Genomic DNA, 10,042 nt, shown 5'->3' with positions numbered 1-10,042 from the left:
TCAGTGCTGCAAGAAATCACAGCACAAGCAACCGAAGCCTGAGCACAGGCTAAGGAGCAAGGCTGCGACAGCACCTTCGCTGTCAGCGTTGGCAGAAAATGCTTCTGCCTTTCCCCAGCGTTACCTGTCCTTTTCGTGACTGCTCCCTGGGACAGATGGTGCTGGAGCCGGCAAGCGCAGGGTCGCGCAGGGGGAAAGATGCCAAAAGAGGCTGGGTCCCGCTCTGTCGCCTGGGCTGTGCTACGGGGACTATTCACAGGCGCGATCCCACTACTGACCAGCACGGGAGCTTTGACCTGCTCCGTTCCCGACCTGGGCCGGTTCACCCCTCCTTAGGCGACCTGGGCCCCCCCGGCTCCCCGGGGAACACCATATCGATGCCGGCCTTAGCGCGGACGCCCGCTCGGCACAGCGCGCCGCAGCCCAGAACCCCCGGGCTCAAGCGGTCCACCAGCCTCAGCCTCCCAGGAGCTTGGATTACAGGCACCAGCCACCGTGCCCGGCTGCCCGCAGCTCCCTCCACCTTCGCTCTGCAGCGCTTGGGACAAGTTCCTCTCCCCTCAGCGCAGCAGCCTCCGGCAGTGCGATGCATTAATGCTTCAGCAAAACCTTGGGATCACGGAAGAGAGAGTGTCAATTTACGGAAGTGTAATCTAGCTCTTCAAGTAAAGATTCAACACAGTATTTTAGCTTAGAAAGCTTTTTGCCTTTATCATTCACTGCTACAATAGATGACTGTCTAGAAATACTTTCACAGAGCATTTGAGATGTTCGTCGCATATTTTAGCTCCCCTAGAGGAGTGTCCAGGAGAGCTGCCCCACAGCTGCTGTGACTGTAACTGTGCAGCTGGCCAGGGCTAGGGCTGTTGCAGGCCCCTTGCCATGCTCTGGCTCACACGGAGACTTGCAGGCGCAAGGAAAGCTTAGTGCCAGCGTGCTCGGATAGTGAGGGCACCCTTCGGTCTAATCTAGCAATGCGAACTGCATTGTATCTTTTCTAACAGAGTTAGCTAAAGGTGATCTTAACCATGTCCTGCCATTGCCAAAATCGCCATTTTTTTATTTCTGACCAGATTACACATTGTTTCTTCAACCAAGTTGAGCAGTAGGCTGCTGCTTCTGCCCTGCGGGCCTCCTCCTGGCTCTGTCCCACCAAGACTGTCGCTGACACCGGCTCTGCACAGAGCTAGCCTGGAGCCAGTTTAGCCCTGACCTGCATGGATCGGTGTCTTTGCATTGTATTTCTCAGTGCGAGGGTCAAGGTGTGGACATACCTCCTTCCCAAGGCATGGATGTACCTCCTGCCTGAGGCCAGACCCACTGGCAGCCACTCACCAGGTACCTGAGCGTTTCTTCCAGACCACCTGACCTAAGTTAGTGGAGCAAAGCCCAGGGCTAGAGTGCGCACATGGCAATCCCATCCCAGAAAAGACAAACGAGACCTTTCCCAGTGCTACATGAGCCCAAAGTCATTAAGGGTATTAGTGTGGTGTGGGCAAGACATCTTGCTCCAGGCTCCTATTATCTACTTAAGGAAGAGCTGTCAGCAACAGCTAGGATTTTGGTTAAAGGCATTAGGATAATGACTTAGGGGTCATGGACATGAGGAGAAAATGTAGTCTTGATTTCCACACAAAGGGAGGGAAATGCAGGCCATGTATACAGGCATAATATTCAAAACCCTAACCACTGAGCTCTCTGCCACTCCCCAGCATGGCCTGGCATCTTTGTCCTCTCCCTTCCTCCACCCAGAAACAGAGAGACTGTTTCTTGCTGCCACAAATACATACTTTTTGATGCCATATGAAAACACCTGTTTTGCATACAAGCGCAGAAGATCCTGACACCTCTAAGACAAAGCCTGAAGAGCATTTGACATTTGACATTTCCCCTGCAAAAATGCAGGGGAACAGAGTGCAGAGCAAGCTTGCATGCCAGTCATGGGGGAAGAAATACTCCTCCCTGGAGGAAGACAGTATTGAAATAGTGAAGTGCACTATTTCAAAAGGTCCCAGGAGCCAGACTGTGGGTAAGCTGGGATCTGGCCATTGTGCAAAGAACCAGCTTCGGGCTCCCACCAAGCTCCAAATGCCAGCAAGGGCCAGACACCTCTGATCAGCTTTTCGGGTGTTGTGGCCACAGTGCAGCGCTCCCACTGCATCTGGAGCCAGAGTCGCTTTTCAATAAGGGCTAAAACACACCCTGTTTTACAGGAAAAAACCTCTTGCCAGTCTCAATTCCTTTGCAAGGAAGCTACCTCTGAAAATCCTTCTGCATTAGGGTGTGGATGCAGAATACAACAGATTTCTGCTAGCCTGTTCAGCACTAGCTGCTAAGCCCCACCACCCGGAGCCTCTCAGGCATGCCCATATCACTGCCATGCTTAGCAGGACACCAGAAGGACAGCTCAAAACACCTGGGCATCAGCGACAGCCCGAAACCTCGGGGTGCAAGTCTCTAGCAGATAAGCCAGTAGGTCCAGCCAAGTCCTAGAGGCAGCGTCTGCTGCCAGGTTTCCGCTTGTTAACATGAGGTGAGAAATGCAAAATTCAGAGAGTGAAGGAAAAGTCCCACACATTACTACTTTTGTTAAGATTTCATGGTATTTCAAGCTGGTACTGTCATCAGGGTGATTCAGGATTTTGGCATAGGGGAATTTGGTGATACAGATTTCCCCCATACATTTTCTTTTCCTGTCTGCTCCTGAAAATAACCCATGAAAAGATAAGCCCATTTTTTTTGCCAAGAGTAAATGCAAAGGCATTTTGAGGTACTTAAGGTAAGAAACAAACACAAACAGCTTGTTTCTCCTGTTGGGAGGCCATTTTCAAAGGGCTCTTCCCTTCCTGCCATAAAAAGCTGGAGGACTCCAGAGACAAGGATGTGGCTTTCCTTTGATGAGAAATACACATTTCTGGCTATTCTTCAGGGTCCTTACTACACCATTTTAGAACATACACAGGCCCATTCAACCCATTCAAATGGTAACACTATATGACACCCACTTACCACCTTTACTTCTTCCCTAACACCGTTATATTAATCTCTCATGAAGAGCCCAAAGATTTGTTTAATGCCACACTGCTAATAAAGCACCTACACCCCAGATGACAGGTTTCGCTTCCTGGCCAAGCCCAGCTGTGGTTGCACAGGCTGAGGGCAGGTTCCCATGGACATCTCAGAAGCACAGGAAATAAGGCTGAGATGCCTGAAGGTACCATCTCCACCACTCCCTGCTACAGGCAGGAGTGACCGTTGTGAATCATTTATGCAAATTGCTCATCTAACTTGTCTTCCTCTGAAAAAAAGACATTTGGTCCATTGTATCAACTGTCTTGATGATACGAAAGCCACCTTTGGAATTCAATTGTAGTATCAAGGATATCGTTTGTTTTCACAACAGAAGAATTTATCTAAAATAGATATTAAAAACACAGTATTATTATATTCCCTTTTCCTTCCTTGGGAGCACAAGGTCTTTAAAGGATCAGTGAAACAGAGCCACTTCCCATCTCCCTCTGTCAATATGAGAAAAGTAAGCAAGATGAGCTATATTAAAACAGGTTTGGACTGATAAGCCAAACCAATCGGAAAGGTCAATTCTATCCAAAAAGGTAATAACAAAGGAGGCTATTGAACTCGTTTCCTTGATGTTTGCTTATTCTGTTGTAATGGCTTTTATTTTCTTTCAGCACATTCTTGTGATAGCACTTTATCACTGGTGGAGGACAGAACATGCAAATATGGTCTTACAAAACCATCAAAACCTACAGATGCAAACACTGGTACCTGCACCACCAGTAAGTTCCTTACTAAGGAAGAAAAGACAAGGAAGAGGTGCCCTGCAGCCGTACCCAGATGGAGTTACCAAGAGGTCCTACATATATTTCCTATCTTTTTCCTCAGGCTTTAACCCATAATCACTTTATAGCCATAATCACTTTTTACTCTCTAGGCTGTAAATCCACACCAGCAAATAACAGGCACTTAATCCAGTAACACATTGTCAGCCAGTGCTTACTTTTAAAATATTTAACTTCTGCAGGCTACCCAGTAACTTGCTGGGTGTTGCCAAGGTCCTGAGAAAGCTCTTAATTCTTCAGCAGCCATGTGAAACTGAACTCCTTGCAAGAGGTCACATTTTTCAGGTAATCTAGAACACGCTCAGGTATTGTAAATGCTTTTGTCAGATATTTGGCCTTGAAATTTGACCTTGAAAATCATCCAGCAATGTAAGAACCTACATTATACTGAGTGTATATAATGTGTAATATGAACTTCTTTCCTGGAGGGGTGGTGACAGAGTGTAGATTCGTATCAGCTTTCTGCATGCTGAGACCTGAGATTAAGGGGCTGTATTGCTCAAACCATCACACTTTTTCTTCTTCAGTGACACATTTCCATCTCAGTGAGTCACTTAAGTAACCATCTTAAAAATAAGAATCTGTCTTTCAAAACATCCCGCAGTGGGGCAGAGCTATTTTATCTCCTGGATGACCAAGGTGAGATGGGAACTCTGTAGAAGCATAGTAACAGGGTTCCTTAGAGTAGCAAAGTCCTTCCTTGCTTTACCTAGACATGTCATTCTGCTTCCTGTGTACAGTTCTGTATGTTCATTTATGGAAAACAGTATAACTCTACATAAAAATCTTTCAAAAGTAGGTGGTGCTCTCTCACCACAGTCACCCATTTTGCATTGCTGCTGGATTCATAAATGTGAGCTAAACACACAAAGTGCACAGAATTTATTAGTGACTCAGCTGAGATCTTAACAAGATCTAAGAACTGAGTTCTCAAATGTCTTATGGTTATAGAGTGCGCTTTGCCTTATATGATCCTAAGAACACTAATAATTATTGAAAGAACACAGACCAAATCATGTAAAATCTTACTCAGCTCCATTAACTGTATGGATGGTGAGTCTTCCTGAAGGGGAGGGAGGATTCTCACAAGTAAAGCCCAATTCAGGTGATGAAGCATCATGCCTGGGGGGATCCTGCTCCTCTGGTACAGCGCATAGCCACATCCCCATGTCCTGAATTAAGCTTCAGATTTCCTACATGAAGCAATGCAGTACATTGCTTTTATCTGTCACCTTTCCAGACTTGGACTATGCCAAGTTCAACTCTGGAGACCCTCAGCATGTCGCATAGTGACAGCTAAAGGAATACAGCAATATGCTCCAGCTTGGGGTTGGACCAGGTTCAAGCTGGAAAGCTCTGACCAGCAGCCATGGGAGAGCTGCGGGAGCACAGCTGGTGCCCAGGAGGTCCCTCAGCAGAGGACAGAGCATGCGGCTGCTAAAGGGAGTGCTCGCTACAGGCTCAGCTACAAGTCGAGCAGAATGTGCTGACCACAGCCCAGAGCGTGGCTTGGACCGGCATGGCTCAGCACGGCCACAGGCCCACACCTGCAGCCCCTCCGGGCAGGCACAGGGCAAGGCACGCAGCAGGGCCTGGAAGGAGAAGGCCCATGCTGGCAAACGGATGACAGAGGCTGGAGCACCCTTTCATCTGATGGTGTCAAGCAGAGGCATGCAGGCACCCTGCGGGCAACAGAAGTAGCACTGCCTCTTGGCAAAGGGAAAGCCCTGCTGTATAGAGATGGGCCCCTAAGTGGCTCTAGTCCAGGAGCAGCTACAGTCTCCACGAAAACAACTCCCCATCTTGGTACATATGGAAGTAATTCCTGCTGAGCAACACATGTCCCATCGCTTCCAGTTTGCCAGGAAGGAAAAGAGAGAAGGAGATCAGGAAGCACTGTGGACAGAACCCAGCTGTTGGCCAAGCTGGTCAAGCCCCATCTGCAAACAGTCCCCAAGACTGAGGGAGCAGCACAGCCAGCAAGGGAGTCACAAGAAACCTAAACCAGCTGTGATTCAGGAGAAGAGACCCAAGGAAGGGTGTGTCCGAGTCCAAAGCAGAAGGAGAAGGGGGAAATGGTACTTCCTCACTCTCCAGTTACTCATTGTGTTTCGCTTTGTGTCTCGTGGTACCATGGAGGGTGGTACAGCTCTGCAGGGCTCTGCGGCACAACCATCACACCTCCTGCGGCCCAGACAAACAAGCGTTCAAGATCCTGTTAACTGTTTCACTCGCTGTGCTGGCTGCAGTCCAGAGCACAGACATACTTTTCCTGAGATCAGTATTTCTTAACTGCTGGATCCTGGGAGAAGGCACCAAAGGCAATTCTCAGCTATTAAAACCAACACACTTCTGCTTACACTTTGTGCGTAAGAGGGCGAAAAAAGCAGTTGTTTCTGAAACTAGGAAAGGTTTCTCTGAGGCCAGAGGGTAGAGCTATCAATACCTGCACAGGTACAGAAGCAGTATTTTAAAACTCCCAACATCTTCTCTCCCAAATATTTGGGTCAAGACTTGTACTACTGCTGCCCAATTTAAAAAAAAAATGGAGCTGGTGTCCATAAGCACTAAAATGGTCTCATGCAACAGAGACAAGTACAAATCCACTGACCTCCATATGCTGGTGTTAATTTTAGCCCTGCTTGGCAGTAAACTCCATTTAGATAAATTTCCTTTACTAAAGAGATGAGACTGAACTGGCTGTATCAAGTGGGATCAGCGGGGCTCGCTGTAAATCACAGGGCAGTATGGTGCTTAGCAGTTTTACTTGCTGCTTTAAATACTAGAGTGTGAACTGCCTGCTGCATGCAGGGATGCTCACGAAGCCTGATGTCAGCAGATCGTACCCTCAGCTCAGCCTGCACGTGCTCCTTAAGAGAGGCCACGGATAGTATGTTTTCCTTGGCAGTCTCCCTCTTTGTTCAATGCATGAAAGAGAAAGGCTTCCTCTGAAAGTACTGCTGTCATTCCCTTAATAATTCTGTAATCTAGGAAATCTCCCGTTCTCCTAGACTGTAAAGAGATCACACAATTTCCCATTTGCTGTTCCAGGGGGGATTGCTTTGCATGTGTCACGTAACAGCAAAAATGTGGCTGTAATAAAAATTAACTCAAATGAAAGATCTGGTATTTTTTAACAGACAAAGCTATATGGTCAAGTCTAACTTACACATGCAATCTCAAGCGAAAGCACGCTTGTGCTCTCCTTGCAGGCTGGAAGGCAGCCATGTAGCCAGGCCTCCCCAAGACTGACCCCAAGGGGACAGCGGCACGTCTCACCGCGTTTGTATCCTGGCCCTTCTTCCCGTGTCTGCTGCTGCGACTCGCACGCAGCTACCAACGCAGGCTTGGTTTCCCCCTGCCCTCCTCCCCACAGGCCCTGCCAGCGCCAACCGGGCTAACGCCCTGTGCGGGCAGGCCCAGCTCCAGCACACCAGGCCTGCAATCACCAGGGCAGGACCAGCCCCACGGTGACTAAGAGCACACAGGGCCGCCCCGCGCAGAGGCGGCGAGCGCCAGCGTACCGGCCTCGCCGCCTAGTCACCGGCAGCCCGGCCTGGTGGGGTTGCAACACGCGGCAAGGATCTCGGCGTGTGAAACTGGCCCAGCATGCTGCTGTCAAGTAGTACGTGCAGCAGGAGCCGTTTTGCGCCCGCGGTGCAGGGTGCACGCTGGGGCAGGGCTCCAGGGGGAAGGCAGGGGAGGAATGCGGCAGGCTGTTTGAATGCTCTATTTCCTGGTTGGTTAGCCACAGTTTAAGTTTCACTGATCCTAGTTATCTGGAGTGATCCAAGACACCACCCACCAAAGAGCCTTAACCCTCTCTGCCACTACACGTCCTAAGTTGTGGATTAACTTTTAAACAGGGGAGATTCTTCTTGGAGGGCCCTGGGACAGGCCCACCCCCACAGGTTACAGGCACATCTGCAGCTGAGACCCCCCGACTCCTGGGGTGGGTACAGGGGCAGATGTGCAGCTGCAGACTCCTCCCAGCTCCTGTAATTTCATCACGGGGATGTGGGAATTGCGCTCCTATCTTCAAGTATTTCGCATCAAGCCTAGTGATACCACAAATGTAGTTTGTGCTGTCTGGAGTCTATTTTGTATCACAGAAGTTAGGTGCCCCTGCTTGTCTTCTTCTGAAGCCTGTAAAGCTGCTGGCTTGGTACGACTCAGAGCACAAACGAAGCTGCTCCTAATTGCACCACCATGTCTCATGCTCTGGATGTACAGCGCAGGCAGTAGCTTACTGGGCGTATGACTTCTTGGTTTCATATCCTGTGACGTCTTTTAAAATACAGCGCATACCTTCCGAGCCAGGCCCGCCCTCCTCAAAACCTCTTTTCTTCTTAAAGAAAAGTCCCAACGTCAAATTTATATTCTGTGGTTTTCAAAGATTCAGATGTGATGACCTGTGTGCAGTTATGGCTCACGCAGGGGTCAGGCAGGACCACTCAGAACTGCACAACGGCTCAAGGCCCTTCCACACCTCGATTTCAGTCTGTCCCTTGCTCTTGCCAACTGCCCCATGCTATTTAGTCCTCTCTCCCTGAAGTCACTACCTCCCAGCTTCCCGCTTCCTTCCTCCAGCCTGCCACCCTCTTCCCTTTCCAGCAAGCACTTCATTGGTGCTTCCTTTTCTTAAACAGAATATAGCTTGTGCACAGGCTCCTGTGCCCTGCTCAGATGAGGCCTTTCTTCCTCTTAACTGGCACATTTTTAACCTCAAGTCATTCAAAATGGCTACATTAGTTTTCCAGCACCTGCCAAGGCCTGTGTCTGCTCCATCAGGGCATCACTCAGGAGCTAATACAACACCAACTTTACACCGCCTCACAGGGCAGGGAAGCAGCCTAGCTAGGATCCCTCTTCTGTATATTGTCTGATCATGCTCGGGGTAACCTTTTGGGGCACCATCACAGGATTTGAGCTCCCTGTGAGGCTTCAGCACTGCCTTCTGCTTTGTTCTTCCATTACCAGACAATGAGTTGAGACCTTCAGGCCCAGAGTGATGTTCCAGCTATGGCATTACAGAGAACAGCAGGCTGGAAGCCACCTCAAGGGATTAGTTAGTCGAGCAGCACGCGTGAGCCTAGCTCAAGCGTTCTGGATCACATCCCACAGATTTCTGTCTGAGCTCCAAAGCGCTTGAGCTTAAAAACCTCACGAAGGGACCCAACAGCCTCCCCCAGCAGATGGCTTCCCTCAGAAAACCCTTCCCCCAAGGTGGCCTAAACCTGTTGCCAACCCGGGTGCCGCAGAGCAGGGGAAGCCGCCCCAGTCGCCCTGTCAGCCCCCCTCCCCTAGAGGGGCCCTAGCAACGGCGCAGGGTGGGGGAGAAGGAGGGAGCCCAACGGTTGGCGCCAACGGCCGTCAGGGCAGGCACGCGCCCTTCCCCTCCCCCCCGCGCATGCGCGCGAGATGCAGCGGCGGCACTCTGTCCCCAACGGAGGGGGGGGGGAAGGGGAGAGGGAGGGGCTGGCACTTTAAGACGTTCCCGCGGCGTCCTTTGCGTGTCATGTGCTGACGTGTGATCGCGTGGCGCCTCTCCCCACAGAGGCCCCTCCCCTCCGGCTCCCGCATGCGCAATCACGCCGCAGCGCCCCCTGTGCGCGGCACCGCCCCGCCCCGTTGCTCCGGGGCGGGCTCCCGTGCAGAGCCCCCCCCACCCTGCTGGTCCGTCTGCGCATGCTGTCTCTGACGCGCGGGGGGGCGGGGCGCCACGGTAACGCCCTGCGCACGCGCAGCTCCCTCCGGAGGCCGCGCGGGCGCGGGGAAAGGCGCGCGCCATTCGGGGCGGAAGGGGGCGGGGCGCCCCTTGCCCCGCCCCCGCCGCGCCCGCCCGTGGAGGGGGCGGGGTTGCCGCGCGGGCGGGCGCGCATGCGCGGCGGGCAGGGCGGGCAGGGCGGGGCGGGGCGGCGCGCGCAGGCGCGCTGGCGGCGGAGGGGAAGTGAGGCGGGCTCGCGCGGCGCCTTTTCCGGCGGTGCTGGCTGAGGGGAGCGGCGCGGCGCGGCGCGGCTAGGAGCCTTAGCCCCGGCCCTGAGGTAACCGCCGGCGGCCCCGCCGCCCCCGCCGCGCTCCCCCGCCGGCCCCGCGCGGGCAGGACGCGGAGCCGCCGCCCCTGAGCCGGCATCCATGAGCTGAGGCGCCGCGGCGGCAGCCGAGGCAAGAGCCGGGCG

Source organism: Rhea pennata, chromosome 5 (genome assembly GCF_028389875.1).
Source record: "Rhea pennata isolate bPtePen1 chromosome 5, bPtePen1.pri, whole genome shotgun sequence".
In the NCBI taxonomy this organism is placed as follows: Eukaryota; Metazoa; Chordata; class Aves; order Rheiformes; family Rheidae; genus Rhea; species Rhea pennata.
Note: the sequence above shows the minus strand (reverse complement) of the source record.